Source organism: Octopus bimaculoides, chromosome 1 (genome assembly GCF_001194135.2).
Source record: "Octopus bimaculoides isolate UCB-OBI-ISO-001 chromosome 1, ASM119413v2, whole genome shotgun sequence".
Taxonomy (NCBI): Eukaryota; Metazoa; Mollusca; class Cephalopoda; order Octopoda; family Octopodidae; genus Octopus; species Octopus bimaculoides.
Window position 1 is genome coordinate 165,634,672 of NC_068981.1, and position 9,105 is coordinate 165,643,776.

The following is a 9,105-nucleotide window of genomic DNA, read 5'->3' on the forward strand; positions in this document are numbered from 1 at the left end:
ATGCCTAATTAGAAATTCTTACACATTAATGAAAGGATAATATTAGATCATTGTTTTAAATATGGTAACATGAACTTAGCTATTGTTTTGCATGTAGATGAAATATATATATATATCGAAAAGCAAATACAAATAACAAAAGTACAAGAAATGTTCAAAGTAAATAATATTGGGTTGATGCTCAAGGAAGAATGAAAAGAGTAGAATTATAACATTTCGGACACAAGTCTTCTTCAGACACTAGAGAGAAAAGTCCACGAGGAAGAGGGAAAAGACAAAAAGAGCCAGGAAATGAATGCACACACACACACACACACACACACACACACACATATATATAAGTAGATACTTTATTTTTTGGATAGGATAATTTGATTTTCATTCTATGCAGACTGTCAAATTTATCCTGAACGCCCTATACACACACACACACACACACACACACTCTCATATATATATGGGGAAGAGTTTCACTTATCTTTTACATGTTAATGTCATTGAACTGTGGCAATATTCAGGAACTCATTAAATAATTTTCCTAAATCATATCAGCCCCACATCATATTTTAGCAAAGTACTTGTTTTATCAATTTATATTTATCTGCTGACTAACTAAGCTTTTTGAATGCAACATACTTCAACAGTTGTGTGTTACAAAAACACAGACACATATACGTGGTTTGATCAATAAGTATCCGGACCGTTGCCATGTTGTTGGCACTCCATTGCTTACGACATTGAGGATTCCAGTTGATCCGATCAACGAAACAGCCTGTTCGTGAAATTAACATGCAAGTGGCTGAGCACTCCACAGACACGTGTACCCTTCACGTAGTTCTCGGGGATATTCAGTGTGACAAGGCTGACCCTTTGAATTACAGGTGTTGCCATAGTAACGAAGCTAAAGCACAGAGAGTGAATTTGCTTGGCACAGATTGACCTTGAACTTTGCTGTGCATGCACACTAAGTTTTAACGTTCTAGCTCACTTCCACTGTTTACAGTAGTGCTTGGAAGGAACGTGTGTAGCATGTGATCGCCGCATTGACCATGACAGAGAAAGTTGAACAAAGAATCTGCATCAAATTATGCCAAAAGCTTGGTGACACCTGCTCAGAGGCCTACGCAAAGTTTTCATCATTCTCGACACAATCAACGAGATCTTGTGCAACTGAAACTCGAGTGTCTTATTGGTCAGCTGAAAGTAGTTTTGGCACAAACTTGGTAGGCACGAGTCTCATACGCAAATCTTCAGTGATAATGGACTGAACTTAACCGTAACTAATCTGCACCTCTTCTGATAACTCACAGATGGTGTTTCGACGTTTTCCCCTCACATCTAATTCAGTTCTACTGGTTGCAGGTCTCCCACAACGTTCGTCAATATCGATATTTTTTCAGCCATCTCAGAAACATGTTAACCACTCGAACACTTGCGTGCGGCTCATACACTTTCTGCAACATTGTGTAGGCATCTGAACAGGTATCGCCATGACAACTTTCTCTGTCATGGTCAATGCGATGGTTACGCGCTACACACGTTCCTTCCAATCACTGTTGTAAACAGTGGAAGTGAGCTAGAACGTTAAAACTTAGTGCATATGCATAGCAAAGTTCAAAGTTAATCTTCACTCTCCGTACATTGGCTTCGTTATTATGGCAACAGTCCGTAATATTTATTGATCAGACCTCGTACATTCACAGGTTATAAAACAACCTGATACTGTAGTAAAAGTCAGTAACCTAAAGAGCATCGAAATCTGCACCCCGTTGTTGTAAAATGAATTTCTTAACCTCGCAACCATGTCTGAGCACACAGACTCACACACATACACACACACACACACACACACACACACATACATGCCATTACTTTTCTGGACCTTCTTCGAGACCGGTATGGGGGCTTAATAGCGTTACTCTTTCGTTTAAACTGTTGTAGGTCAATACCTGCAGGACGAAGACGCCAAAGAGCAGGTGAAGAAAGACTGAACATAAGGGCTAATGCAGGGCCGGTGTTGGGTGCAACAGGGGCGATGAGAGGTGGAGAGGCAATTAGGTTAGGAATGCCTTTTGTGAAGGGGGGTACGAAACAAGCCAGCTCCGAAGAACAAATGCCGTTATACTAGTGATTGAAACGCCACAACGAGAGGGTGAAAGGTTGGATGTCGATCCAATTATGTCTATTAGTGATTAAATGCCAATCAGTCGAGTGCCTCATCTCTGGATGCGGTCCACGACGTCTGTGTAGGTAGCAGCAGCACCGTCCCAGATATAGAAGCAGTTCTTCATTGAGGAATTCGCTTGAGTCTTATAGAGAATCGGCAGCTATTCAAGGCTTGTTAGCCCTCAAAGGAAGGACCAGTCAGTGGGTACAGCTGAAATCATTGACATACTTGGGAATTATCCAGACAATTCCATCAGTTTTCATTTATGCGCTCCATAGGTGATTCGATCAGTGTTTCTTCCAGACATGTTAAATAGTGTACGCGTGGGTGTACGTGTACGTGTGTGTGTGTGTGTGAGAGAGAGAGAGAGAGTCTTCTGTCCAACGCAGTGTTTAGGATACAGCTACTCGAGAGACGAATTTGTCTCTTTGTAGAATTAAAGTTGACATCTTATTCATTCATCTACTGCGATTTTACGATGAAGAATTAAATGAGCAAAGTATAGCCTCTACTTGGAATTAAATTTATTTCTGTTTTGCTGATTGGTCAATAAGTTGGCTTCATCTCATAGATTCATCGCAGCAAACATTGTAAAGTTTTCCATTAGCACCTATTAATGTTAGAGTAGTGATGCAGGCAGACAAATTAGCTTCGAACGAAAGTGGCTAAAATGGATCGTTTTGATACCGCGAATCGTTTCAGATAAGAAATAGCAGGAGCTTACTTTTATTTTCTATTTTAGATATTTCGGAAGCTCTGCTAAGTCGGTGTGACTTTGGAATTGGGTCGAAATATGTGAAAATTGTTAGCTAAATATGTAATCTATGATTCAGTATTCCACTGAGCTCTTTCGCTATCCACCCACCTTACATTTCCTCTCTTCATTCTCGAACGCCATTCACTTTCTTTCTCCCACCTTCCTTTTGAAAATAAGCATTGACGGTTTAGTGTGTCAAAAATATCGCCCGATTTATATAAAGAAATCTGTGTCTATTTCTTTTCTTTTTTAGATAAAGTCAATAACCACTACAACTTGCAGAAAAAAAATTATGTGGCGCTATCAGCTAAATGCCTGGTTTCTTATCACTATTTTTTTCTTTTTTTTTTTTGCCTTGTTTAGTTTATTTTGATTAATTTTTTAGGAGTGAACGAATGTATTCTTTTACTTTATTTTCACTTGCGTCAGTCAGTGGACGGTGGGCATGCTAGGACATCACCTTGAAGGGTTTTGTCAAATAAATAGACCGCAGTACTTGCATTTTTTAAAAGTATGGTACTTATTCTATCGATCTCTTTTGTCGATCTGCTAAGTTGCGGGGACGTAAATAAGTCACACCGGTTATCAAGCGGTGGGTGGGGACAAAAAGAAAGACGTGTATACACACACATTTAAATATATATATATATATATATATATATATATATATATATATAGTCGTCTAAGAATCCATACATCAATATAGGCGCTCGTATATTTCTCAAGAGGGTGGATATATTAACCGGAGTATTATAGACCCATTACAGCTGATCTTACCAGTCGGTTTCGTACTGAATAACCATCAGGTTACCTGATATCCAATGTGAAGCGATTGGTAAGATAGGCTGTAATGGATCTAATAGGGTTTGTACTTTGATTGGTATATATATAATCATGAGGTAGAGAGTTCGATTCCCGGTCCGGATTGTCGGACTGCTGGTCTTCCACAAACAACTTTGCCCGGACTTGTGCCTCGGAGGGTAACTTTCTAGGAGCAATCCCATGGTCATTCATGACCGAAGGGGGTCTTTACCTTTTACCTAATAATTGACCATTTTGACTCAAAATGTGTGTGCGTGTGTGTGTGTGTGAGTAAGAGATATGCTGAGTTGATGGAAGTATGCTAAAGTAGTGGGTGGCAAGGTTTGGTTTCATCGAGGGTTTGCAGGTCAGTCCCTCTAAAGAGCTTACGACATTCTTGGTATCACGGGCCATCAAGTTGGCTGTCATAGCAGCGGATTTACCTCAAGGTAGCAGTAGATCAGGAGGTGTGAGCCCTGGAAGGAGCAGAGCTACCAGGTGTAGTGCTAACTGGACACAAGCGCAAGGGCTTGATCAACCCCAGCTGGGTTACCTAGGTGAGGCTGTCTAATGTTGAAAGACTCGAAACACCTTATGACTCCTGGGAACATCACTAGGGATGTGTACAGGTGCATCACAGGACGTTGTATGAAAAAAACATGTATACCTCCAAGAGGAGTTAGCTTTCTAAAAGTAGCATAACTCTATGCAAACTCAGTCATTCGTTAGAGATCGATAAAATGATTACTGAAACGTTTCAGTCACTCATATCGATCTAAGTCGATATAATTAACTAAAACCTATGAGGAATTGTGTTTCATCAAGAACGGCTGCTTTCCAATGACTAAAGCTACCAATTGAAGTACAACTACAGTTATTATTATTATTATTATATATATATATATATATGTGTGTGTGTGTGTGTGTGTGTGTGTTTGTGTGTGCGCGTATGTATATATATATATACACATTTATTTATTTATTAGTAAACATTGCTTCTTAGCACAGGAACCAAATAAATAACAATCCAGGAGACGGAGTGGTTGGATGGTTATTTACTAAACTTTCATCTGCCAAACAATTTTTCTTTTTGAAGACATGATGTCATAACGTCTTTTCATTTTTTTCTTCGCTAAGTTTTGATATATTCTGCGATGAAATAACATGAAAATATACATTGCTTAGCTAGTCTAGTAGATGTTATTTTGGATTTGCTGTGCAAGATTTTAACTTCAGCAAGAAAAATAGAAAATAGAAAATATCCGCCAAGAATATCAGATTTCTAAATCCTGTGTATTTTCTGATCTTCCAGCAAGTTGAATATTCTGGCTTAGAGTCAACAGAATGGTTCCAAAATATGTATTAAGAATATTTTTGTAGACTGCTAAATCAGACTCACTCTCTGCTACAGTCTCTATTTAATCATAATTCATAAAATTTCGAGTTATCTCCCGTGTCCCTCTTTCTTTTTTTTATATCGTTATTATTGAAAACTGTTGTTCTCATCGTTGAAGTTGTATGTAGTATTGGTTTCAAATTTTGGCAAAAGATCCTTAATATCGGGGACCATAGGAAAGTCGATTACATCAACAGTGCTCAACTGGTACTTATTTTATCGACTCCGAAAGGAGAAAAAGCAAAGTCGACCACAGCAGAATTTGAACTCAGATTGTAAAGACGGATGAAATGTCGCTCAGCATTTTGCCCGGCGCGCTAACGATTCTACCAGCTCGCCGCCTTTTCGAGGTTATAATATTATTATTTCTAGAGTTGTAGGGGGGCGCGTGCGCGTTTTGTGTGTGTTTTTCAGGCAATATTGCATCTCGCGATGCAAAGTAATAGGTTTGTGCAATTAGTGCTTAGGTTGACTTGCTGCCTAAACTTGAACTGCAGCTAAAAAAGTAGGGGAATTAAAGTTGCCTAATGAAAATTGGCTACAGGCAGTGTTTCAATTGAGCATGTGATGTGTATAATAGAATAAAAGGATAAACAGACACACAAGTGATGAGGTGAGATTATGGCATATTTAAACTTGAGCGTTGATTTGTTACAAGAGTATAGATCACAAGAAGTTCATAAAAGATAAGTTAAAGGATGTTCTTAATGTTTACGGTATATGATAGTATTTTCCCGAAACAGTGATACAGTAAGTCCGTATTATTGGTATTAAGTAAAACTAGTCACCGTAAATAGATCCAAAGCTGGATCAGAAGTAAGGAAGAAAGTATGTAGGGGGTCTCAGTAAAGAGTAAAGAGTTAAATCATTGTATTGGAATTACGAGCAGAATGTAGAATTGAAATGAAAAGTTATGAAATCATACAGAGTTAGAGTAAGTGGTAAATTTAGAATAGGAGAGACAAATAAGAACTTAAGAGAAGTATATAGAATTATAACCATAGTAAAAGATATGGAATAAAGTGGTACACTACGGATTAGGTTGACTTAAATAGTGATGTATTTCTAATTTATGTGATGTGTTTCTAATTTATGAAAGTGTGAATTGTGTGGAGAGACTCAGAGTGTTACGTTTAGATTTTGTGACAAAATCGGAGTACTTTGAAGAATATGTGGACACAAGTGGCTAATCTAGCGGTTCTGTAAAAAGAGACCGATAGAATAAGTACCAGGTTCAGAAATAAGTTTTGGGAGTTGATTTGTTCGATTAAACCCTTTAAGGTGGTGCTCCAGCATGGTCGCAGTACAAATACTGAAACAAGTAAAAGTGGAAAAAAATATATATGTATGTAAGTGTGTAGACAGTTTCCGTCTAGTATATTCACTCCCAAGCCATTGGTCGGCCCGGAGCAGTAGTAAAAGATAATTGCCCGAGGTGCCGTGCAGTGAAACTGAACCAGAAACCACCTGTCTGCAAAACGTGTTTCTTTAACCAAACAGTCATGCCTGCTAATCGACACTACTCCCTTTTGTATCCCCTACTATTTTTAAACTTACAAGGTTTTCTGTTAGTCTACTCACCACCACCTTCTTAACGCTCTAAACTACCTTCCCCATTGTATCCAAAACAAATTTATTCACCCTAAGATACTCCACTCACAAGCACACACACCACACAATATCCCACACATCATACACCGTTTTATCTTTGGCCCGATATCTCACCATGACTGTTTCTAAAATAAAACAATTTTATACATCCAAAAAATTTTCTTTTCTCAAATTTACAAATCTCCTGCCTCTCACTTTCTAATTGCCAAACCACCACCCACAATTAAGCTTATCCAGTTTTATTTTCTAATACACAAAACAAACCGATTATTATAGACACCATGTCCCTACCAAAATTCACTCCACACAAATGCATGCGCCCCCTCCCTCCCGCCTCAAATAAACAATCGGCAGCACGCATACTTTACATTCCTCTGAGTTAAACTCATTTCCGATAAAAACGACCGCATTTTGGTAAACGCAGGTCATATTCAAAGATATCGTAGTTCAAAGATGCCCGCCTGAGATTCTGAAATCACTACTCTCCGCAGGTCATTGGATTTTTCAAACCCAAAATTAAATCGTTACTCTCCAAAGATACTGATGTTTGAAACTGAATACTAAAATAATAATAATAATAATAATAATAATAATAATAATAATAATAATAATAAAAAGATTAAATCCGAACATGGTCATATTGCCATCTTTCTAGTCTGCTCAAAAATGCTCGCACAAGTGAATATGTGTATGTGTAAAGAGAGAGATAGGAAGTTACCTAGCGATTTAACTAAAATGGCAGACAGAAGGACAGACAGACAGACAGACAGATAGATAGATAGATAGATAGATAGATAGATAGATAGATAGATAGATAGATAGATAGATAGATAGATAGATAGATAGATAGATAGTTGCTGGAATTATCTGTTCAGTGAGTGTGAATGACCCATGATATTTAACAGACAATTTCTAAAGATAATACAGAATACTTGCTTAACGTATGTTGCCACATCTCAAACAAGAGAAACAGAAGCAGGAGGAGGGGAGATAACGACCGAAAAGAACGTCATAATCTCGATTATGACTAAGAAATCAAGAAGCACCAAGTTAGCTGATAATGTCTGCCACTTCTTGAAGTTTAAGTATTTATACTCACTGCTCCCTATCCAAAAAGAAAACTTCTCAGATAACAATGATAACTAGAGGCTGGAGTAAACGTAGTTCATCGACCAGCTAGATTTAACAGATAAATTGCTTTTTTCTGTCTTGAAAAGGAGACAACGAAAATGGATAAGACAGTCCTAGATACGTCGAAAACAAGATGAGTTAGCCGTAGATTATTTTGTCGGTAGAAGAGAATTGTCTTCGTTTTTCTTTTTAAATCTACTTTGTTCGCTATTTTGAATGGTGAGTAATGGGTAATTGTCCATCTCACTTCTGTCTCCACTAGTTACAAGCACTTCATTGTTCTTCTGGGAATTTGTGCATGTGTAGTTTTGTACACACGGGCACAGGTACAAACCTACATACATACATCTTTTTATCTTTTCCTTTTTTTTACCTGTTTCAGTCATTTGACTGCAACCATTCTGGGGCACCTCTTTGAAGGGTTTTTAGTCGAATAAATCAATCCCGAGACTTCTTTTTTAAGCCTAGTACTTATTCTACCGGTATCTTTTGCCGAACCGCTGTTACGGAGACATAAACACGCTAACACCGATTGTCAAGCGGTGGTGGGGGACAGACACAAAGGCACACACACACACACACACACACACATATATATATATATGACGAGCTTCTTTTGGTTTCCATCTACCAAATCCACTCACAAGGCTTTAGTCGGCCCGAGGGTATAGTAAAAGATATTAGTCCAAAGTACCCCTCAGTGGGACTGAACCCAGAATCATGTGGTTGAGAAGTAAGCTTCTTACCATAGAGAGAGAGAGAGAGAGAGAGAACTGTACTCTATACAGTTCTCTCTCTCCCCCTTTCGTCTTCTCTCTCTCTTCCTTTCTTTTTTCTCCCCTTCGCCGTTTTCTATCTATCTCTCCCTCTTTCTCCTTTACTCTCTCTCTCGTTGCTCACACGTGACCATCGTCCATCCTTCTTTTCTTCATGTGATCATCTTTCTTTTCCTTCAGTCTGTCACACAGACCAGACGCATTCTTATCTGTCTCCTATCTTTTCTCTTGTCAAAGATAATATTCTTCCAGCGCTCGCTACCTTACCTCGTCTGACCTAACGGCCCTCCATGTTTGTTTTCGTTTGGTTTGTTGTATGTCTCCATTGTCCTGCTTTTGTTACCAGCTTTGACCCTCCGCAAATCCCAAATTTTATTTTGTTTCGCGGGAGCAACTGCCTTTTGAAGCTTCATATTGTTAAATGCTCGAAATGAGAAGTAGATGGACAGCTGACAACTGATGAAGG